Source organism: Puma concolor, chromosome A1 (assembly GCF_028749965.1).
Source record: "Puma concolor isolate L17-30 chromosome A1, mPumCon1.1.hap2, whole genome shotgun sequence".
NCBI lineage: Eukaryota > Metazoa > Chordata > Mammalia > Carnivora > Felidae > Puma > Puma concolor.
Window position 1 is genome coordinate 33758817 of NC_141667.1, and position 25160 is coordinate 33783976.

Genomic DNA, 25160 nt, shown 5'->3' on the forward strand with positions numbered 1-25160 from the left:
AGAAAAAGAAAAGAAATTAAAAAGAGAAAAAAGAAAAAGAAAGAAAAAAGAAAATTTGAAAAAGTGAGTACACTGAAAATAAATGACTAAAATAAAATGATGGAAGTAGATCAAATAAAGTATTTTTTTCAAATAAAGTAGAATTTGAAAAAATTTACACAAAGTAAAAAATATAGTAATAAAAATTAAAGACAGATAGTTTTAATAAAATTTGAAAATAAAAATGAGTTTTTTTCTTTCTGTATTCAAGAAAAAGAGAAGAATTGTAACAGAAAAAAAGGATAAAGAGAGAGAGAAAAAAATTGAATAATGAACCTGCTAACAGATTGAAGTAGGACTGAAAGTGCTTCATTTTCTCCTACCATGTAGCTCTTTATAGTCCATACATTAAGCCGGCAGTGAGGTTTGTGTTCTTGAAGAGCGAAGTTGGCCCAATTGGGCGGGGCTCGGTGTAACAGCTCCACTTTCCACTAGATGGAGCTGCTAGCCTACTGGGGTGGATTGTTGCGGTGCTGGTCAGTGCACATGCGCATGCGTGGGAGCGGTGAAAAATGGCGCCACCCAGCCACCCAGTCTGTTCTTCCAGATCAGCAATTGAGCACTGATCCTCCGTCTTCAGCTCTCTTCCACTCTCCTCTTTTCCACTCTCCGTGACCAGGCCCCAGGCAGTACCTCTCTCCCAAGTTTTGTCTCAGATGCGGCTGTTTTCCCCAGCCCCTTACTTCCGAAGGACTGCGGCTTTGACCCACTCTGCCCCTCTGTGGGAGGGTCTCACCGAACAATGGCCGAATGAGCAATGGCCGAATGTCGGCTGCACCCAGGACGCCTGCTGGACCCTGCTGTTGCCAGTGCCCCAAGACTGCAGCCAGATGCCAGCCCACCCCCCAAAAAATCGTGAGACAGTGTAGCCTCAGCATTTCAGGGACCATGGAAAATGCAACACACATCTGGCACCAGGCTTCACCCTCAACAACCTTGCCCCAGCACCAGCGAATGTGGCTGCCTTCCGGGGTCTGCTGGGACCAGGTGGCTTCAACAGTCTCTACCAAATGTCCTTCCAGCAGTGGAACCGCTTTTCCCCGTGTGGCCTGAGAACCTCCTGGACCCCACTCAGCTCCTGGGGATTCACCTTTCCCACCAGGGCACCACCAGGTATGGAGCTGCGGAGTTGCAGCCTTTGCGCTCCCCTTGTTTACAGTCTTAATGGAATTTAAACCCTCTCCTTTCTCCTTTTTCCCTTTTTAGTTTAGTCCCTGCAGCTGTTTCGAATTTTCCACTTTCTCTCCAGCTGCTTTTGGGGAGGGGTGCTTTTCCCATATGCTCCCCCCTCCCCAGTCTCCATCCTCTCTCCGCCCGCAGAAGGAGTTCCCTACCTTTCAGGGCTTCTTGCTCCCCAAGTTCAGCTCTTAGTGTTGCGTACCTGCTGAATTCTGTGGTTCAGGTTGTGCAGATTGTTGTGTTAATCTTCCAATCGGTTTTCTAGGTGTGTAGGATGGTTTAGTGTTGGTCTGGCTATACTTCATGGACACGAGACACACAAAAAGCTTCCATGCTCTTCTGCCATCTTGGCTCCTCCCCTTTTCTAACTTCCATTAATATTATGTCTTTGAACCATAGGTAATCTAGAAGTGTATTACTTGTTCCAAATATTTTATAATTTTTTTCCCTATTAAAGGGTTTATTTTCTTCTTTATGTTTAGAAACAAAGAACTGACCTCACCCTCTCCCCCCACATCCCACCTCAGCCTTTCCTGTTGAAGGAAAAAGGAGGAAGAGTGATGGCAGGGGTGTTGGGGGGGTGTTGAATGTGAGAGTTCTTTCTCCCCACTTTGCCTACGGTCACTCCCCTTTTCAGCATCCCCCTCCAAAAAATATAGATTTGAACATGACTTGCCACCCATGGTGGGGTTGGGGAAACATAGCCAGAGTCAAAAAAGTAATACCCATTCTCAACAAAAAAATTGGTTCAGAGAGTGTCTGGCTGAAACTGGTAAGGGAGGGAGGTGGGGAGAAGGATAGCTGAGGAAGCTGCTGAGTGGAGGGAGGGCAGAGAGCCTGGGACCCTCCTTCTCCCTGCACCAGCCACCCCCTCTTTGCAGCTCCCTTCTAGCAGAACTGGTCTTCGTCTTTCATCCCCTTCCGTGGCTGCTGGGCAAAGTCCTCAAACACGATGCCATCGTCTGTGGCATAGTTGGTTTCAACTTCAATGAGGTTGGTGTCCACAGGGGCATCAGCTTCAGGCACGGCTGTCTGGGGCCCAGGGAGGGTGATGTGCTCATGGGGCTTGGGGTGCATAAGAACAAAAGGCACATCAATGGAGACATCCCCACCACGAGACACCACTAGCTTCACCCTGACCCTGTAGAACCCCAGGATTCCCAGCACCTGCTCTTTGGCACCCTCCTTCACGATGGTGCTGGAATCCAGTTTGGTGTCCTTGTGCTTGAACTTCCCATCCAGGCCAAGACCACGCTTCTTCCAGTTGTTGCTGAGCAGTAGTGTGATATACACCTTCCGAAGGTGGAACCGGGTGACACCTGGTCATCTTGCTCAATCTGAGCCACAGGACACTTGTACTGGGCAGTGCTGAGAGGCAGATGTTGGCGTGCTGTCTCACAGAGACTTTGGTCTTCTGGACGGTCTTGGTGGAATTGGTGACAGGGACGTTGATGTTGAGGGGTTCCCCTTGGTTTTATAGCTCTTCGTCCAGGGAAGCCTCAGGTACAGGGAGCAGTCAGACATAAAGTGAAGTGTGGTTTCTACTGAAATCTGAGTGCCTGGTTTCTTTGGTGGAAATTGCAGCTTTTGGATCACCGGACACACAAAGTTCCTTCTGTGGCTTTTCCTTTTCTAGTGGCTTAGCACAGAGGCTCGAATCTCAAAGTCTTCCCCACAAGCCTTCCTTGTGTCTTCTGGGTCTGGCTACAGTGTGACAAAGCAGGGCAGATTATGGGGTATTATATCCAGGTCCTCACGGTCATAGCAGAAGGCATCAGTGAGGGTCACAAACATTTTTTGGTGCTTCAAGTAGTCAGGGTCCATAAGCACCACGTCATCACTTTGTCCAGGGTAGTGTGCAAAGTCCCACTTGCCTAAGTACACGCTGAGCTTGCAGTTAGGGCTCAACTTCTTGGAGACCCTGGTGCCAGGTTTCTCCCCATGGTGCTCACATCAGGTGCCCCAGGGGTTCCCGGGTCCCTGGCTCCTAGTCTCCTAGCTTGCTGCCAAGTTCTTTCTCCTCCCCAACCATTGCCTATGCATGCATGCCCTCTGCTTCCAAATATATATACAATAAAACCTTGGTTTGCCATCATAATTTGTTCCAGAAACATGCTTGTAATCCAAAGCACTTGTATGTCAAAGTAAATTACCCCATAAGAAATAATGGAAAACTCTGATGAGTCGTTTCACAACCCAAAAATATTCATATAAAAATGATTTACAATACTGTAATATAATACAAAATCATAAAAAAATACAAAATATAGAGAAAAATGAACAAATTAACTTGCACTTACGTTTGAAACCCTTCACGACCAGTGTGGGGGAGACAAGAGAGAGGAGGGTCATTTTGTAGGACGACTTCACTAATGGAATCACTGCTATCTATTGGTTCAACAGAATCTTTTTCTTTTTGTGCAACTTTAAACAAGAAACCTATCCAATGACACTTGCTTTTGCCTCCTTTTGAGGATTTCATGGAAATGAGACATTGCATTATTATTTAACAGATTCATCGCTTGCATTGTTACAGCCTTATTTGGGTGGTGCTTTTCTACAACATTTTGCACCGTTTCCCATATTACATATCTCCCTAATCTCATTTGAAGTGAGGTATTCCCCTGCCTTTTTCTCCTCCTCCTCTGCAGATGAGATGAAGACATAGACTTCTTATAAAATCTTGCAATTTTGGCCACTCGCATACCTTGTTCGTACTTCTCGATGATTTCCTTCTTAACTTCCACAGTAATCATCTCCTTCTTCTTACCACCTTTCTTTTTCAATATTTTCCTGCATGGGGGCTATTGTATATGCTCACATAGCACGTTGACTACAGTGCAGAATTAATAAAATCTTGCTATATACTGTATTTAATGTACCTGGCAATAAGGCAGCAGAGGAAAGGGTCTATATCTGCAGGCAGCTTGACCTAGAATGAAGCAAAGCATTCCTAAGCTTACTCTTGTATGGAAAAGCAAAGGACTGTTCATAGGTGCTTTGAAGTGACAAAAAATACACTAATGCCAGTTGTGGGCACCTTCCAACGTTCTGAAATATCACTGATTTCTGTCAAACACCACGGCCTGAGTCCCAGCATCTGAGCATAGGAGACAGTCACCCACAATCCCTCAGGGAGAGAGAGAGAGAGAGAGAAGAACCATTGGCTCAGCTGTGATCATGTGACATTTGGCATCACATGCTACTCGTATTGCAAGACATCACTTGTTTATTAACATTTATTAGAAATGTTCGCTTGTCTTGTGGAATACTCGCAGAACAAATTACTTGCAATCCAAGATTTTACTGTGAGATACATATGTGTGTGTGTGTGTGTGTGTGTATAGTTATATATAACTGTAACTGTGATATATGTATATATATGGTTTAAAAAAACATATATATGTTTTAATTTTAGAGAAAAAGAAGGTGGGGGAGTGGGAGAGAGAGGCAGACCTTGATCCCACGACCCTGGGTTCACAACCACAGCCAAAATCAAGAGTCACTCACCTAACCAATTGAGCCACCCAGGCACACTGCTTCCAAATATTTCAGAATACATATGCATAGCTAAATTCCACTACTGTTTGGGATTATATTTATATATCTCCATCCCTCTAAACCATTGAGACTTGCATTATGACTCAACATATGATCATTTACCAATATATGGTAAATATTTCACATGTACTTGAAAAGTGTGTATAAAGAAGTTTTATAATCTTTTATCTATTTTAATTAGATCAAATTTATTAAAAGCAACCTTCAAATCTTCGATATCTTTACTGAGTTGCCTGTTCTATCGGTTACTATTGAGAAGTGCTTTAAAACCTCCCAACAGCTTTACCCATCTCTTGAGTTCTGGCTCTCTTCAACATCCTACTAACTTTTGTCTCCTGAGCACTGTGAAGTAGGAAAAAGCTCTGATCTGCTGCTTTTCATTAGGACTCTGGCCTGCAGCACTTATATATCAGAAAATTCCTTAAAAGGAAAAGTAGTAGAGGGGCGCCTGGGTGGCTCAGTCGGCTAAGCGTCTGACTTCAGCTCAGGTCATGATCTCGCGGTCCGTGAGTTCGAGCCCCGCATCAGGCTCTGGGCTGATGGCTCAGAGCCTGGAGGCTGCTTCAGATTCTGTGTCTCCCTCTCTCTCTGCCCCTCCCCTGTTCATGCTCTGTCTCTCTCTGTCTCAAAAATAAATAAACGTTAAAAAATTTTATTTTTTATTTTTTTTTTTATTTTTTTTTCAACATTTATTTATTTTTGGGACAGAGAGAGACAGAGCATGAACGGGGGAGGGGCAGAGAGAGAGGGAGACACAGAATCGGAAACAGGCTCCAGGCTCTGAGCCATCAGCCCAGAGCCTGACGTGGGGCTCGAACTCACGGACTGCGAGATCATGACCTGGCTGAAGTCGGACGCTTAACCGACTGCGCCACCCAGGCGCCCCCAAAAAATTTTTTTTTTAAAAAAGGGAAAAGTAGTAGAGAATTTCTCTCACTGCAGTGGATTTTCCTTTTCTCAGGTTTCTTTGTTGCTAAAGTATTTCTTGCCCTGATTATTCTCTTTTTTTTTTCTTTTAAAATTAAGTTTTGTTTAGTTTTGACAGAGAGAGAGCAATCGAGGGAAGGGCAGAGAGAGAGGGATACAGAATCCCAAGCAGACTTCCCTCTGCCAACGTAGAGCCTGATGTGGGGCTCAAACTCATGAACCATGAGATTTTGACCTGAGCCAAAGTCAAGAGTCTGACGCTTGACAGACTGAGCCACCCAGGTGCCCCTATTCTCTTTTTAATTTCAACATTTAGAGTCGCTTTTCTAGGAGGTTTGTTTTGATAGGAAATACTCTGCCAGAGAGAGAGAATCAAAACTCACATATGCATAGTTTCTGATTGGTAAAGTAACACTTCTGTTTTGTAGAAATTTGGAAAGTCAGAAAAGTAAAAAAAAAGAAATTAAAAAATCTTCCACCATCTTCACCTGGCTAATTCGTAGTCATCTTTCTGTTTTCTACCTCATTTAACTTTTTCAGTGTCTAATCAACCCCCATTTATATTAAATTAGCTGCTATTCATAGCACCTTGTATTTTTTGTTGTTGTTTACACTTTTCACAATGTGTTACTATAGATTTATTTCTGTATTTATTTGATTGGCACTTGTCTGTTTCACTAGATTATTAGTTCTAGTGTTGCAAGGACCACGTCTACTTCTCTCTGTAAACATATTATCTATTATGGACTATTTGATATGTATGAAATATGCTTTTTGAGCAGTATTTCTTTTTTGTGTGCATATATGTGTATGTTTTCAATTAATATTCTATTCTGCATGTAATCTCTATGTGTATTTTCCCATTTTCTGTATTTTAAAAATTTGTTTGATGACATATCATATACATTTCTCCATAGGAAGACTGTCTTCTAATACTAGCTCAGTCACCAACTATTTGACCTTGGACATATCAGTTAATATTTATAGGGCTCAGTTTCCTCATCTGTAAAATAAGGAAATGATAATCGCCTTAACTACTCATTTGGAGAATTGTCAAAAGTAAATGAGCCCCACTGATATGCAAGGAAATTGTGGCATAAAAGATACAGAACATGAAATAGTTAAACAAGGATGCATTAAACTGTTGCTACCATTGTTGCTTGATGGATTGTCTACAAAAAGACCATTGGGACCATAAGTGATATGAAAGAGCCATGTTTACCTCATATCTCTAGGGAAAATGTAACACTTTCTATTGACCACATAAATGGAGAAGCTCTTCACACATAGAATGTTTACATCATGGCAGAGAGATAAGTATCACAGAGCAATTAGGTAAGAAAACAACATAGAGCTAAAACAAGATGCAGCTATTTCCATTACAGAAAAGTAGGCAATTAGCTTTTTGTAGAGCACTTTAGCGGGTGGCAAACATCTGCAGAAATGTAATAAACACTCAGTTGCTTCTAAGTAAGTGCATGAGCAAAAAGAAATAATTGCAGTTATTAATAAGGGATGAGAAGAAAACAATCTCTCCCATCTTAGAAGATTGGAAAGAAAATCACCATGAGACAAACCCAGATGACATGAGATCATTTATTCTAACTATCCTGGGTTATATGCAGGCGTTATGAGAATCTTATCAATGTATGTTTTTCCAGGTTAGTTAATTCTTTCATTAAATTTATTTGTTTTTCTTTTTTTGGTATAATATACATATGGCAACATTATCACTACTGAATACTGCTTTAATCATTTCCACAAATATTTGCTTTCTTGATAAATTCTTGAGATTAAATTAACACCTTCAAGTATTGCTATATGTGATACCTGGATGGGTAGACCCTACTAACCATTTGAGTGAAGGTTTTAGAACTCAGAGTTTGCAAAACGAGGTGAACAGTACTACCTACGTAATGATCTATCTCAAGAATGATCTTCCCAGATGAACTTTGCATTATTTCTTTTGAAGAATAAAAGTAAAAAGCACTATATAATTGCAAGGCATCAATATAGAAACACCCCCAGAGTACGTAGATTCCTTGTCTCAATAATAGAAATGCCACTTTCCCTTAATGTTCAGGGAAAATTCTAGCATTCTCCCAATAAGTGAAACTTTGTTATTCTAAGTTTCTTTTGTTTGGAAAATGTTGCATTACTCGGGAACTAGAATCACTTCATCAGAGAATTTAGAAATAAATATACTTCCCAAATGCTTGTTCGTTTAAATTCTATCTGGCAAAGTGGCCATTTAATCAACAGAGTGAGAAAAATAGAGATTTAATCTATAGCTTAATTGGGCTAGCAACTAATGAATGTTTCAGCTTCTTCTAGCTCCTTCTTCTAGCTGAATGTAGGAGCTAGAAGAAGCTGAAACATTCATTAGTCTGTGGTTTCTCCAATTTTATAAATGATTATTGGTGACTAATGAAGCAATCCTCTACCTCCTCTGTACCATTTGTGGAAACAGAAGCACAGAAAATCCTCTGCTTTTACACTGCCATGCTAAGGTGACTCCATTTGTTAAAGATGCCAAGGGAACACAATTACTCCTGTTCATTAATTACTAGTTAAAGCAGCTTTACTACCATCAGAAACTAAGAAAGTTATGAGAAATGTCAAGGTAGTAAAATATGGAAGTACATTTGCAACTGTGAATTATTCAGAACTCAAGACAGACAATTTATTACTACTTGTTGCTATAATAAATCCTCACTAATGGAACCCTATTAATTAGGAGTTTGGGATGATTTGGAGTCTTGGCTGAGATCTGTCCTTTTATTTATTAGAAAGACATTTGGAAAGCAAGTTAGTAGTCAAGCAATAAGGGCAATATATATTTTTTAAAGTCCAGGCTCTCTGCTGCCCTTCTTTATTAATAAATAATAAATGCCATTGTTGCATTTTTTGACCTAGTAAAAGAGGAGGATGCAAAGGCAAGTTTTGTCACACATGAAACCATAGTAATAAAGCCTGTAGACCACTGAAAAGAAGAGAAGAAGAGGAGATGAAAAATTTAAGGAAATAATGGGCAAGAGATGAGTCATGAGCTATGCTCATGAGTGGTGTGCTGGTAAATGTTTAATAATTGTAGCATCTTCCAATTTCTGTAGTGTAAATACTCACGTTATGGACAATTTCCAGCTACCAATCGGATATTATTGAGTACAGAGGTAGAAAGAGAAAATATACATAAATAACCTCAAGGGCATAGGTATTATTAAAGTCTATTTTACTACTAAAATGCTGATAAAGTTAGTAAAAATGTATTAAGATGATAAGGATGCGATGATTTGGAGTATTTATTGCTTTTGTTTTTAATTAATTTAAACCTAAGTTCATATAATTTAATTTAAAATAAAGTCTGGTTTTAACAACTAGCTGGCAGCATTCCTAAACTTTCATGAGCTGGTATATATAAGTTGGCTCTAGTATACCATTACATCTTGGTAACACACTCTGTCTCCCAGAGTTGAAACCTAGGGTGCAGCAAAATATATCCAAACAAATTGTGAGTCCAAATAAATATTGGACTTTGAACTATGATACCTTGGACATAGATGGAAACGATTATAAAGCTTTCAGAGAAGCCCTGAATTCAGAATGGTGTCACAAACAATATGGCAGGCCAACAAGAAAGCAGGAATATTGCAGGAAGTAAATGGACCAGGGATAATTTTCCTAATTGTGGGAAGCCTATTTGTCATATCCTCAGCTCTTGTGTGCCTATTGAGAAAACTCTGATAGAAAAGGAAAGGCCTTGATTAGATGCTATGGCAAGGAACACATGTTTCATGGTGGGTGTCAGCATAAAGCCTCTAAAGACCAAATAGAAAGACTCGTTCAAAATGAATGCCAGTTGTAGATGCTGAGCAAGTCATTAGGACAAAGCCCATTACTGTGGCAGCCAACGTGGTGTGAAATGACAGTCTGTGGATTCGAGGCCCCATCCCACCACCTCTATGAGTGTTTGGATGAATCTGGAAACAGAGAAGGTAGAAAAGAAACCCTATGACAGACCAAAAGATAAAATTGATAGGAATTTAAATTTTGAGCTGACTGAATATTTACCTTGAATAAGAATATTAATTTGAAAGTTCAAAATATTTTTCTTCAGCCATTGAGTTAGGGTCAGGAAGGCAAGAAGAACTCACAGAAAACAAAGTTACATTTTTGAGGTACATCTGAGTTCTAGCAGGTAAAAATACCAATTCCACTATAGTCAGTACACCCTTGTAAGGAGACCGTTTCTTATTTTAAGAAAATTTTCAAAAACCTCTCTATAATCTAAAAAATCTTTCCATAATCTATTTCTTAAAATAACTTCTAAATTGTGTTTCACTCCCAAATACATTTCTAGCTAAGGTTTTTACATTAAGTTTCTTTCTCGTGTTTACAAAAGCCTTCAGAAATCTCATGTTTATGGTTTCAGGCATTCCCAGAGCAGTGTTTCTAAATCTGAGCTTTCAGTTCTCCTGATTTACAGCCTTGAGGTCACCATTTATTTCTTCCTTTCCCCAGACCTATATGCCCAGTCAACAGGCCCTTTCAACTCTGCCTTCATGGGCTTTCTTATATCTCTTTATTCCTTCTGATTCCTCCTGTCTTATCTAGAATCCGGGCTCCTTCCACCTCATGTTTAAGTAACTATGATAGTCTCCTAGCTGATCTCTCTACTTTCAGCCCCTTCTAAAAGTTATGTTGGCGTTGTTTCTTAGTACCCTCTGTTTATCATATCCACACTCTTGCTCTTAATCCACAATAACTCTCTTATGTTGAGTCTAAATGCTCAGCTTGATAATCGCCCTTTTCCATCAGCCAGCTGGTTTTTAACAGTGTTGTAATTCTTTCCTACCACAAACTGTTCTCACGGCAAGCAACTTGCCTTTCTGTTATACTTGTCAACTTTCCACTTGTCTGCTCATTTCTCTATCCTCCCCTGCCCTTGTCCTAAAATCTCTTCAACCCACTCATGAAAAACCTATATGCTCTCAGCCAAATCCCATTTCGTACTCTAAACTTTCCTCGCCTCTCCAGCCCCTAGGCCAAGTTCCAGATTAGAGTATCTATAAGGCTATTATCTGCGTCACAGAAAATGCCATTGATTAGACATTTTCTTGGTCTGCTCATTATGTCTCATGTATCAAACCAGATTGTAAAGTACTTAAGAACAGTTTAGAGCTTCTCCTTGTATATTCTTCATAACACTTAGCATAATATTGGGCTTGTGTGTTGATACTTAAATTCTTTTTTTTTTGAAAAGCCATTTATTTATTTATATCCATTAAGCAAATCTTATTTCCTTGGTTTATTGCAATATACATTTGGGGAATAAAATTCCATTCCTTTAAGGATACTTCATTAATTGAAACTAGCCTTTTTCCAATCCATCTAAACTGAGATGTTTACTTGCCTATGGCAATTTTTAAACATAATCTACATGTATGTGCTATGGATTAGTATGAAGTAGTTTATTTTTTGCGAGTCTGTTTTAGTCAATATACTTGATTATATCATAGAAAAATAAAACCACTGACCCATCACCAACCTATCAACCATCCCTTTAGTTATTTAGCAATGCAGGATTGGGTAGTAACTGGTTTATTTATTCATTTATTTGGCAAATGTGAATCAGACACTTGTTTTGTGTTAGGCATGAGTCTAGGACCTAGGTAGGTGCCAATGTACATATGACCCCTTCTTTCAAAAGCTTAGAGTCTTTTAAGAAGATAAACAATAAACAATAATGAAAAAACAAGTTAAAATACTATGGAGGCAGTGAAGCAGTGTGGGTAGAAGAGCAAGTTCTGAAGTTGGTCGGCTTGAGTGGACCATGGATGGGCTCACAGCTTTCTAACTGTGTGATATTGACAAATTTCTTAACCTTACCAAGACTCACTGTCTTCATTTGTAAACGTGGAATAAATGTAGTCATCACAAGAATTAAATTTAAAAACTTAATGTAAATTACTAGAATTTAGAGGGCCATCTAAAGTACTAATAGCAAGTATGTATAGATAAATTTGTAATTTTATTATAATCACAAATATTAACAGTGTAATGAAGGCAAGATACAGGTTGGCAGTGCAGGGGCAGAGTCTGGAATCAGGAAGGTTTCCCTTCGGAGGTGAGAAAGAGAGTGGTCTAAAAACTAAATGGTGGGATTAGAGGTTGAACTAATCCACAGAAGAAGATAGAATTTTAGAAGAAAGGCAAGACTTATGGTCTAGAAGAAGAGACGGGGTGGGAGTGCAGGAAAGAACACCAACTTCTATTTCTTGACCTTCTGGTACACTTGGTAAGCAGCAGCTACCACTGGTGAAAGATTAAAAGAGAGCCTGGTTTTATTAAGGACAACAGATAAAGAAAGTGTTAAGGCCACAAGTGGGCTTGTTTCAAGTGCAACTTATTTCACCAACATAAGGATGGATCTTTGACTATAATGTATCAAAGAGTAATGGAGCAGGAAATGGGTCAGTCTTCAGGCAAACGATTAACCAAACTTAGTGTCATTTGAAAAAATAAATGGATTGAATAATTTTCATGTTGACACTCCCATCTTATGATTTACGGGTGCCTTGTTTTTCTCTTAGTTTGTGACATTACAGATATTACAAATAACTATTCACTTATGTTGAAGAAATTTTTTGTTCTTGGCCTTTGTAAGCTTGTAGAGGGCTTCATAATAATGCATTAGGCTTTTAAAATAGAAGGTCTTGAATTTGGCTGATGTATTTTAAGTTCCTGATTTATAAAGCTCTTCTGGGAACAATGCAACTCGTTACTGAACTAGACATGACTGTTAGTATTTAGTGTGTCTGCTGTCTAGAGTGTGGGGGTAGCAATAGCAATGGGTGACCTGCCATATCCCCTTAGCTCACCCCTACACACTGAAGCCTGCTTAATGAAATCTCTGCTACTCCCTACCTGAGGCTCGTTAATGACCCTGGGAAGTTTCAGCCTATGCAAAAGTCAAGCCAGAAATGCCAGGGAGTTAATGCTGCTGGAGTAGCCCTCAGCCTTGGACAGTTGGGGATTTGGTAGAAAGATGCTCACACTTTCACACGTTCTCTCTCCTCAGATGGAATAAGTCTGAGATGTGTTCCATATTGTCGCTTCGAACTCTATAGTGGAATTAAGTGTCCCAGATCCTGTCTGCTCCTGACTGAATCAGGAATTTTCCTCTGACAGATCTCCCTTCTCTTTGTTAATGGTTCCCATAGACATATATCCATGCTCCCATTTCTCCAATTTCAAAAACAAACCAAAATAAAACAATTACCCTCATTTCAACCTCCAACTACCCTGCATTACTCTGCTTATTTTTTCAGCAAAACTGAAAGTCCCTTATTTTTATGCCAGTTTTTCTTTTTTTTATCATTTAATCTTTTCTGTTTTTTGACAGATACAATGACTTAAAAAAAAATAAACAAGCACAAAAACTGTGTTTAAAAAAAGTCTAGAAACTTTTTAACCAGATTTAAAACTGAAAATATTTTACCATAGATGTTAACATATTTTTCTATAAATCACTGTGTTTCTACCAAATCACAAAACTTGATATGACTTCTGAAAAGTGAAGAACAACACCAGGGATGATTCTCACAAGCAAAAAATTAAATTACTTTAATTCTCCTGATCACTTTATAACATATTTGTAGTATCATTCAAATCTTGATTTAAATTCTTATAAATGTATTATGAAAAGAAATGAAAGAAGGATGAAAAGAAAGAAAACAAATTTGAAAACGATTATTTTTACATTGTCTTGCAGAGCCTCAGGACCCAAAGGAGAACCAGAAAGTCAAATTTTATAAATTTATTTATTCTATATGGAATGAGAAAGGATTCTAACCCTTATTCAAATTTTTTTTTTAGATTCAAATTTCGGCATTGTAGTACTTTCATGATTTTTTGTTTGTTTGTCTTTAGGTTTTTTGTATGTTTATTTATTTTTGAGAGAGAGAGAGAGAGAGAGAGAGGTGCAGAGAGAGGGGAAGACACAGAACCTGAAGCAGGCTCTAGGCTTCGAGTTGTCAGCACAGTCTTGTCACGGGGCTTGAACTCAAGATCATGACCTGAGCCCAAGCTGGATGCTCAATCAATTGACCCACCCAGGTGCCCCAGTAGTTTCATGATTTTATTTAATGTGTTTATTAGCTAAAATATGAGGCAGTCACATTTAAATGAAAATAGCAAGATTATATACTATCACAGGAAGAGCTTCAGACTACAAGGCTCTTTTCCAAACGTTAGACCTTGGGACCCAGTTATTTAAATGCCTGTTGCTGTGGTTTGGGAATAATAGCACTGAGCCTAGATGGTTTTTGCGAAAATTATTTAAGATAGGGGCGCCTGGGTGGCGCAGTCGGTTAAGCGTCCGACTTCAGCCAGGTCACGATCTCGCGGTCCGGGAGTTCGAGCCCCGCGTCAGGCTCTGGGCTGATGGCTCAGAGCCTGGAGCCTGTTTCCGATTCTGTGTCTCCCTCTCTCTCTGCCCCTCCCCCGTTCATGCTCTGTCTCTCTCTGTCCCAAAAATAAAACGTTGAAAAAAAAAAATTTAAGATAATGTCAAAGAGTTTCCTAACAGAACTAAAGTGCAGTTCAACCAACTGTAATGTAATAGCCTGAACTTAGTCAAAACTCAAATGCAGTTGACCTTGAACAACATGGGTTTGAACTGCATGGGCCACTTATACACACATTTTTTTCAATAAATATATTGTCAAGTTTTTTGGAGATTTTTCTCTTACAATTTTCTTAATATAATTTTCTTTTCTCTAGTTTACTTTGTTGCAAGAATATAACATATAATATATATAGCATGCAACATACATGTTAATTGACTATTGATGTTATCAGTAGGGCTTCTGGTCAAAGGTCAACAGTAGGCCACTAGTCGTTAAGTTTTTGGGGAATCAAAAGTTATATACAGATTTTTGACTGTGTGGGGGTTTGGCATCTGACTCCATGTTGTTCAAGGGTAAACTGTAATTTTTAAAAACTATTATCTACTTTGATTTCCAGCAATAACTCAAAAAGTTAAAAACAGAGAAATACACAACTAAAACCCAGCCATATCACAGAAGATTATAAAAATTTTTGGAAAGCTCACAAGGGATCTTTTCATATTAAACAGGTTTTAAAGCTAGAGACTTGTTGCATGAAAGTACCCACATCTACACATATATGAGGAGATTAACCAAGATGTTCATGGGTTTTAGTTTTGTAATAAAGAACTGGACTCTGGGTCATTATCACAGCTGAGAAATTACATCCTAAAAACTTGAAAAAAAGAATGTACTAAGTTGGTGTTGCCTTTAGGGGATATTGCTCTAATGGACTTGAAAAAATTAACTTACTCAACTTAAAAATTATTAAGTTAAACATTTGATGAAATTTTAAAAAAAGATATGAATCCCACCATAGCTCTTCGTGATGGAAAAAAAACAAAGGATAAAAAGGTTTAATTGTCCAAGGCTGAACTAAATACAGAGCTTATTTTATCCTGTTCCTTGGTATTTATATAGATTTCCAGAGTTTCTTATGTTTATTCCATCATCAGCGTAAACAATGATGTCTAGGCTGTTAACAGGTTCAACTTTAGTTTTAAATCCTATTTTCAAGTCCAAAGCTATTAAATCTCCAGCTGTCCCAATTTTGAGCACTTGAAATTACAAGAAATCTTTTGTTTTCTGAGATACTAGCACTCTTTTGCTACAGTAAGATTTAAACTGTTTTCAGTATGTTACCACCTTACATAAAACCATCAAACCCCTTGGCACAAGCATTGAGAATCTAAATTACTAATTGCTTACAGTGGGTGTTAGCTACAATTTCAGGAAAAAGAAATTTCTGTTTACTAATTAGTCCATTTCAATGGCCTGAGTCTATATTGCCCCCCCCCCCAAAAAAAAAGAAGAAGAAGAAGAGTATCCAGTCCAGTTTCTAATATTTTCCATATGTTAAACCTATTAAGAATAGGGACAGCATCAGGGGTGCTGTTGGCATTATGATGTGAGAGTTCTTCATTGAGTCAGAATGTCTTGTACGCATTGTGGGTTATTTGGCATCTCTGGCCTTGTACTCACTAAATGCCTGGGGCTGTCCCAGTCATTATGACAATCAAAAACCTCCTCCACACATTTCCAAATGTTCTCTGGAAGCAAATCACCCCCAGCTGAAAACCTAAACCTCAGAGGAAGAACTAACTTGTTTTTTGATGCATCTGTTTATTATCCACTTATAGATAACGATTTCTAGGTTATTCACAAGTTATAGCCAAAGTTTTCTATAGTTTAATTTTTTTCAAAAGTATCAGTCAGGCTAACATTTTTTTTCTATTCTGCCACAAGCTTAATATAAATTCTAGAACTCAAATATATTTTAAATTCTTAGTCTGGACAAATGAAGTAGTTACCACATGGTAGACTTACCAGGTGCGTGCACGTGCACACAACAACAACAACAACAACAACAACAACTTTGTGACTTTGTTACATAATTTTCTGCAGGAAAAAGATCCACAGCAAATTTTTGAGAATCTGGCTTATAAACATAATAATATCAAACTGCTTAATCAGCACTTTCAGACTTCCTCTTTTAGTAAATCCAGAATCGTTCACTAAAACAAAACAAACACCCCATGACTTCTCTAGTCTTGAACACCAGTCTTAAAGATAAACAGTATGAATAAGGAGAAACAGAATGAACATATGAAGCTATTAACAAGTTAGATATGACAAGATTGCACTTCAATTAGTAATGACAAGATAGTACATGAAGGTTTGCTTCCCAAATGCATAAATAAAATCTCCACTCACCTCACATAGACCTTGTCACACAGTCATCTCATATTAGAGAGGATACGGTGTGTTATGTGCTATAAAACATAGTCTATAACAGTTACTGACTTAGTCAATTTATATCTAGAAATCTTTTTTTTTTAACCAGCCATTCTAAGAAACACAAACTTCACATGCATGCCCACTACTACAGGAAAGAGGATAATAAAAAAATGGAAAAGTTACCATTTACCTATGACTTAAAAAAATACCAGCACAAAATTCAGCTCAACAGCCAAGCCTCAGGTAACAAATTTCATATTCCTTATTATGGCTTTCATCAAGAATCTCAATATGTCTTGAAATGTTTAGGTGAGATGCATTTCTCTTCAAAAACATTCTAGCTTTCAAGACTCAGCTTCAAAACAAAATTGGATAAATATTAAGTTGAAGGTAAATTAAGAGAGACTCAAATCTATTTTAGTGAGAAATCTCTATAAATTCTATAACTGCGTAAAATTTCTACATGTTTAAGTTTCTTAAAACTTTATTTAAATTTAAAAAAATTAATGTTTGTTTTTTCAACAGAGAAAGAGAGAGAGAGAGGGAGAAGAGAGAAACAGAGAGACAGAGCTTGAGTGGGGGAGGGGCGGAGAGAGAGGGAGACACAGAATCTGAAGGAGGCTCCAGGCTCTGAGTTGTCAGCACAGAGCCCGATGCGGGGCTTGAATTCACAAACCATGAGATCGTGAAGTGAGCTGAAGTTGATGCTTAACAGACTGAGCTACCCATGCAACCCAAAACTTTTTTTTTTTTAATGTGTTCAAGTCCTGTTTTTTTTTAGAAGGAGAAACAGCAGAACTAGGAAGGAGGGATGTGAGAAAAAGACACCAGTGCCCCTTGATGGGTGAGATCCAGCACAGGCTTTGTCTGTGTGTGTGATCAAGGCCACCCAGCAGCCTCCACCAGCCTTTTCCTGTGAGGACAGGGTGTGAGGAAAACCTGGGCAGACATGAATTTTCCATGAGGGTGTGGGTGGGATAAATTGGATCTGGGTCCCCTGGACCAGGTGAAAAAGCCAGAGCCCACAGCATCCTTGGCAATGCAAATAGAGGCACAATGGTGGTGTTTGGTTTCTTTTTTCTACCATTCTTCCTTTTTTTCAACAAATACAAACTAAACATGAAACAAATATTTACTCCAATTTTTATCAATTGTGAATTCAGGGAAAGAACATTGGAGTTGCATCTAAATATTTAAAATCTATCTACAATTATAATGTTTCAAATAGAAACAACAGTAGTTTAAGAATTGTTACCAGTCCTGGAGTGCCTGGGTGGCTCAGTTGGTTAAGCACCTGACTTCGGTTCAGGTCATGATCTCGTGGTTCATGGGTTCAAGCCTTGCATCAGGCTCTGTGCTGACAGCTCAAGCCTGGAGCCTGCTTCAGATTCTGTGTCTCCCTCTCTCTCAGCCCTTCCCTTGCTCATGTTCTGGCTCTCTCTGTCTCTCAAAAACAAATAGATGTTAAAAAAAAGTTTTTTTTAATTGTTACTAGTCCAAAGATTAACATCTTTTATTTCATTTTTTTTAAATTAAGTTTTTAATTTTGCTTCCAGTATAGTTAACATACAGTGTTATATCAGTTTCAGGACCTTTTATTTCATTTTTAATGAGATTTTTAAAAATAACAATAGCACTACACCAGAAGGGGTGATTTTTCCTGCTTTCAAAATACTTTTCAAATTCTGGCTTTAACTTTTGGAATACACAGAAACTAAATAAAAAAAGTTCTATTGAATGAAACATATTAACTACTGTAACAAGCAAGACATGTTCTTCTGGAGCAAGGAAAACAACTGGCAGAAAAAGAAAAGAAAGTCCTGTCAATATAGGATGAGTAAGCAAATTCTATCCTTCCTTCCTTCCCTCCTTCCTTCCTTCCTTCCATCTCTCTTTTCTTTCTTCTTTGTCCTTCCTTCCTTTCAAACTCCACTTTTCCTAAAGTGGATTTCACAAAACTGGAATCGAAGAACTAAGGTGGGTAGGGAGGAGGAACAAAGTACAAACAGAAAACAAAAAGGGGTAGATTCACAGAAAACAGAAAATTTATAGTCAACCTACGGTCCCACTCCAATGTGGTAGAAGCTGCTTGAAGTAATTTAAAATGGAGCAGGAGCTCGGGTTTGTACTGTGGTGTGAAAATCAGGAAGGAATTCACCACAGGAAACCAATATGCCTTCCTATTTATTCCACATTCTGCTTCCTGTAGCCTTTCTCCTCAGGAAGGGCCTCTTTCTACTACTTTTTCACTCTCTTGGAGGACTTCTGAGCATACACACCAAGCAGGAAGTTTGAATTTCCTGGGATGATTTAAAAGATCATTTTAGGGGCACCTGGGTGGCTCAGTCGGTTATGCATCTGACTTTGGCTCAGGTCATGATATCATGGTTTGTGAGTTCAAGCCCTGCATTGGCCTCTGGGCTGAAAGCTTGGAGCCTGCTTCAACTTCTGTGTCTCCCTCTCTCTCTGCTCCTCCCCCCCTTGTGCTCTGTCTCTCTCTCAAAAATAAATAAATGTTAAACAAAAAATTTAAAAGACCATTTTAAAGACTATCCATGTGTGTGGATAACTCATTTGCCAATTTTGGGATGAAATTTAATCTTTGTTTATATTTCCATTCTTAGAGATCACCAAAAAATTGGAAAACATTCTTTGATTTAGGACATTTGATGTTATTAGAAATTTTACTTCTGTGTATACTGTGACCCATTTGGTCATGACTAAACCTCATATGTCACTGCTGTTTGGAGTCACTCTGAAAACAGGTGTTACAAAATTGTGAAAAGATTTAATTAACTAGGTAATATGTTTGAACATCCAATAGAAGGTATAAATGTAAAATAACGTCAGAAAAGCATTTCAGACGTAAAACACCACCTGAAAAGCATTCCTTCAAACAGAAGTACATTCCTCCTAGGTACCTGATTCTTTACTCTTTGGTCACAAGGTAAAATAAGTTTTATTTTTCAAATCATTTTGGCCAGTGTTTTCATCTTGGCTACAACCTAAGGAAGACAGATATTGCAATATGAAATGCTGGAGTATGTAAGTTGATGTGGTTTTTGTTTTCGTAACTAGGATTGGATTGAAGCATGGAGTCATTAAATTAGTGGTGAAGCAGAGGCTCTTTCATGGAGGTACCTCCCCAACATTGACCATGGGAGGTACTGACCATTCTTACGGTGCCCCGTAGAACAAGTGACCATATGCTGGTGATTTACAGGCCAATAGTCCCACTGTTTCATTTGAGACGGATGAATCAAAACTTTCAGTAAGTTGGCTACAGGATGTTTGTTGTTTTAAGATGATTTGACTTTTTAAAAGGTCTAAATACAAATTTTAAGTAATGTATCTGAACAATATTTACTCTTTGTTTTAAGGTCCTATGAATTCCTCAAAGTTCACATTCAAATCAAAGGTGAGCTTGGCTCAAGGTTTGCCTTTGGTGCTGTCTTATCTTATTTCTCATCACCAAGCACCCCCCCTCCCATCTCCCAGCTTTTGCTGTGGCTCCTCCCCTCCCAGACCTCCTGGCTGTTTTTCTCTAAGCATTGTCTGGGGTCCCAGATCTTGTGCAATAGTTCCTCAGTGTATAGTGTCTTTATTTTTACTACCTAAAACGATCTGAACTTCCAAGAAATCTTTCTTAATCATCTCCTCTATCAAAATCTCTCTATCTCTCTTTATGGCTTTGGATTCAAGCTACCTAATTTTAGCCAAACTTGTTATCATGCTCATTAGGGATCAGTGGGTCAGTATTCCCACTTTCAGGTTATATTCCTATGTTTAGCAAAGGTCACCTGGAGCCATAACACATAAACTCAAATACAGACAGGACTCCCCCCCGCCCCGCCCCCAATACCATGGCACAAATACATGCCATGGTTTCCAACAGGGACCAGCAGAGAAAATGTAGCTGGTTCTGTGATTCAACCCCATCATTGGAAAACAGTGTGAAAAACCTATGTTTTCCAATGTATGCTTGTGAAGTTATGGGGTAAGGGGCTCAGCAAAAGCATTCATAACAACGACAGGCAGACTATTCATTTCCCTTTCATAACATAAACCAGAATCAAGTCACTGGAAGCCAATTTTGAATCTGAGGCAGATAATGTTTCCTGTATCCTGCTATTATTTTTCTCCCCAGCATGTGCTCAATGAAGATAAGTCCTGTGAATAATTATCTGACTGCATAAAACCATTAGGCCAGGTTCCAATGAGGTACCACAGCTGTGCTAGGGACCAGATAATAGAGAAAGAACAGCACTCAAGGCTTTTTACATCATCTGTCTCCACCATCACTAGTGCAGTGGAGAGAAGACAGGACCCAGAGTGGGGTAGTCCCAGTTTTCCAGGGTAGGTCACAAGACACCAAGGGTATAGGAGTCAACAAGCGAAGTCGTCTAAGAAAAAGCCAAGAGGACTGTTCTAGGAGATGTATCTCCTAAAACCTGGAGATCAGGATAGTTCTTTTAGTCTCTACTCATGCGGAAGAAATACAGTCAGTATGTTACAGTTAACTTTAGCCTCTAAGATAAAGCCAAAGTATAGGAGAAGCTTGATGATTCACAAGCATATACTCTGAAGTTCTTTCTCTGGAAGTAATTGTGGTAGGTTAAACAAAACCAACTCCTTAGAACAGGTGTAATTCTCTCCTAGAAAGGGTTTGGAAAGGGCTAATGCGCTGCTACCTATATTGTTCCTCTGACCAAAATGCAATGTTTTGTTTATTTAATTAATGGCTTTCTTCTCATTAGGCTTGCTGCCACAACCAAATGGAGATTTCTCAGCCTGCCAAAGCGACAAGTTTGGACTGTTTGCCTTGAGGCTAGCTTTTTGCTTTCTCTCTAATTTTTTAAAAGCTGTCTTAAAGACAGGAGTTTAAGCTACATTAGAACCAGAGGAAAATATCAGCAAACCCCACTGAAAAGAGTAAGTGGATTGCCTAAGGGGTTTGTGCCCCAAAGGTCAGATCTAATTCAATAACAGTCTGTCTGGGAGTCAGAATCAGAATATTTTTAAAAGGTCTAGGTGTTTTCTTCATAATTAGGTCAAAAGAGGTGAGGCTACTCAGCAGGGGCCCATTTTTAAAATAAACTAAAGGCTTCCTATTCAACTCCAAATACAGGTGGAGCAAAGCTAAGTCTATATAACATCAATACATAAAGAATAAAAGTGAAGTATCCCTTCTTTCTCTCAGATGATTCGTTTATGTGACATGAATACTGCAGTGCCTGAACACTGTCCTGTTTTCAAATAGATTTGGACCCATACTTGCAGAAAAAGAAAACACAAGAAAGACCACAGTAAGATAGGGGTAGATGTTTAGACAGAAACGTGAGCAGAGATGAAGAAAACTTAGACAGGAAGATGTCATAGTCTTTGGGGGTAAAGGAAGAGAAGTAGCAGAAAGATGCATATGCCGCTCCCGAGCATCAGTGTACTCAGGACTGCTGATGGGTGGCTCTTTCCTGCTGGTTTCTGCTCTGGTTCATAGCATGTCTACACACATCTTTCCTTAACTTGGAAAACTTTGAGAAAAACATCCGTGGGAAGAAGACAATGGCTCAGGGAATTTCCATAGCAAACCATTTTGACATCAATGAAAATCACTGGGGCAAACATGGAAGTCTCATCCCTTTTGTGTGACTTTCATTAAGACAAATTGAATGTTTACTGATTATCCAGGCACATCTTTGTAGGCCGATTGAATGGCTTGAGGAGAAAATGTCTTTATGAATGAGAGCAGGAGAGACTTTGGAAGCTTTTCTCTGATGTATAGCAAAATATCAGCACATTTTTTTTGGAGGAGAATAGCTTTAATTGCATCCTTTCATTATCAAAAACGAGAATACAATTTTCTGAGAATGTTCCAGCAAAGCTCTTTCATTTAGCCATGGGCACTGCCTAGGAATCAGAAAGCTGGACTCTGGTTTAGTTTGGGTAAGACTGTCTGGAAAGTTAGAAAAGGCTGCTGACCCCTTGGCTTCACCTTTCACATCTGTAAAATGTGGAGATTGACTTAGGAGTATTTTAAGGTCCCTTCTGGTGCCAATATTCTGGAAATCTATGCTTCCTCCTGACAGCTCAGTGAAAGAAAACCATGTCTCTAGTACGTTTTGTGGATTACTATTAATAAAAAAATAGAATAATACCATGGTTTGAATAATGAAGAAATTTTTGTATTTGTGAGTAACTGTGTTTTTTAATCTCACTCCAGTTAGGAGCTGTATGTATAACAAATGGAAATAGAACTTGTAACAGTATGTCTTAGTGTTTATATAGTCAGCCTTCCTCCATGGCCAAAGAAGTATGTGTTAACCTATTACTATATAATCTCCAGAAGTTGTGAAGTAGACAGATTAAAGTTCTTTTTATCAAAACAGCACAAGAGTTCTGGAGAAGATTTTTAAAAAATGCAATAAATCTGAGAGAGCTCTGGAATTTGGCACCTCAGTTGAGGGGAGAGGTGCAGGACTAAAATGCCCTTATAGGCAAGTAGGTCTATGAAGGGTGGAACATGTTGGCATGGCCTGCCTTGCCAATAACAAGCTGTGTGATGTAAAACAAGTCCCTTAGCCTCTCTGTTTCCCAGAATCCTTATCTATAGAAGAAGAAATTGAAGTGGATGCATTCTTAACCACTTTCAGTCCTAGAGTCTTATGACTCTGAAGGAAGAGATTAAAATGCAGTTAATTACAATTTAATAATATAAATAAATTGCACAGATACATATTTTAAATCCTTAGGAGAATAAATTCTTGTTTATAATTTTATTTTATGAGAGAGAGAGAATATGTGAGCGGGGGAGAGAGGTAGAGGGAGAGAGTGAGAGAATATTAAGAAGGCTCCACACTCAGTTCAGAGCCCAATGTGGGGCTTGATCCCACGACCCTGGGATCGGGAGCTGAGCAGAAATCAAGGGTCCGATGCTCAACCAACTGAGCCACCCAGGCGCCCCAAGAGAATAAATTCTTCAGACACTCATTTACATATAAATTATTTATAAGTTAATTAAAACTCATACTTTAGGTATAAAAGAGACCTTAGCAATCGTACCAAGTGTTGCAAAACTGCCTCATAATTATTTGTGAATGTGCCCCTTACCTTGTGCATTCTTCGAGGGAATAAATAGTCTTGTGTTTCTTTGTATCATCAGTAGTTAGACCAGTACAGATAGTGAATACTCAGTAAAGACAAATTAAATAAATTTGCAGATAAAGAAACAGAAATCTTGAAAAGTTCCACTAAGCTACCTGAAGTCACACAAGTAGCTAGATTGGAGCTTCTGCTTTTTCTGAGACCCAACCCAAGGAGGGCTGGTTCTTTTTAAAGGCCAAATTGATATACTTTTTTCTAAAAACATCATTAGCAATGACATGTTTTCCATGAAAATAGGTCTTTTAAGGACTTTAAGGCAGGCCAAATAAAATTAAATGGAGAATAAGTCACATAATAAATATTCAATAACTATTCACTGATTGATTTAAACTTGAATCAAACTACTCTATCTTCTTAAAAGTAATAAAGTTATCTTTTTGTGCCTAGCACAGCCATGGTTCGTGGTCCCAAGAAACATCTGAAGCATGTAGTGGGCTCAGCATTGTATGCTGGATGAACTGACCGGTGTGTTTGCTCCTCGTCCACCTACTGGTCCCCATCAACCAAGAGAGTGTCTCCCTCTCATCATTTTCTTGAAGAACAGACTTAAGTGTGCCCTAGGAGGAGATGAGGTAAAGAAGATCTGTATGCAGTGTTTTATTAAGATTGATGGCAAGGTCCAAACTGATATAACCTACCCTAATGGTTTTATGGATGTCATCAGCATACACAAGACTGGGGAATATTTCCATCTGATCTGCAACACCAAGGGTCACTTTGCTATTCATTGGATTACACCTGAGGAGACCAAGTACAAGCTGTGCAAAGTGAGAAAGATCTTTGTGGGGACAAAAGGACTTCTTGATCTGGTGACCCATGATGCTGGCACTATCTGCTATCCTGATCCCTTCATCAAAGTGACTGACACCATTCAGATTGATCTGCATACTGGAAAGTTTACTGACTCCATCAAGTTTGACACTGGTAATCTGTGTATGGTGACTGGAGGTGTTAACCTGGGAAGAATTGGTGTGATCATCAACAGAGAGAGGCACCCTGGTTCTTTTGATGTAGTTCATGTGAAAGATGTCAATGGCAGCAGCTTTGCCACCCAACTCTCCAACATTTTTATATTGACAAAAGCAACAAACCATGGATTTCTCTTTCCTGTGGAAACAATGTCTGCCTCACCACTGCTGAAGAAAGAGACAAGAGACTGGCAACCAGACAGCAGTGCGTAAAATGCTCTCTAGATGATGTGATTAGAAGACTTTATATTTGAAGATAATACAGCATGAAAAAAAAGTTATATTTCTGGAGTAGCTGTCCGTCTTTGTTTCTTCTTTGCCTATATCACATGCCATCAAAGGATGAAGTATATTTTGCCACACTCTTTTATTTTTAGTGTTTTTATTTTATTTTGAGAGGGAAAAAGAGCATGAGTGGGAGAGGGGCAGGGACAGGGACAGAGAATCCCAGGTGGGCTCTGCACTGACAGCGCAAAGC

General features: G+C 38.8%; 2 pseudogenes; one reads left to right on the forward strand and one right to left on the reverse strand.

Moving 5' to 3' along the window:
- Positions 1 to 1912: 1912 nt before the first annotated feature.
- On the reverse strand, positions 1913 to 23669 carry LOC112860463 (beta-arrestin-2 pseudogene; annotated as a pseudogene).
- A 423-nt stretch (positions 23670 to 24092) lies between these two features.
- LOC112860464 (small ribosomal subunit protein eS4, X isoform-like) lies at positions 24093 to 24951 on the forward strand (annotated as a pseudogene).
- Positions 24952 to 25160: the final 209 nt, after the last annotated feature.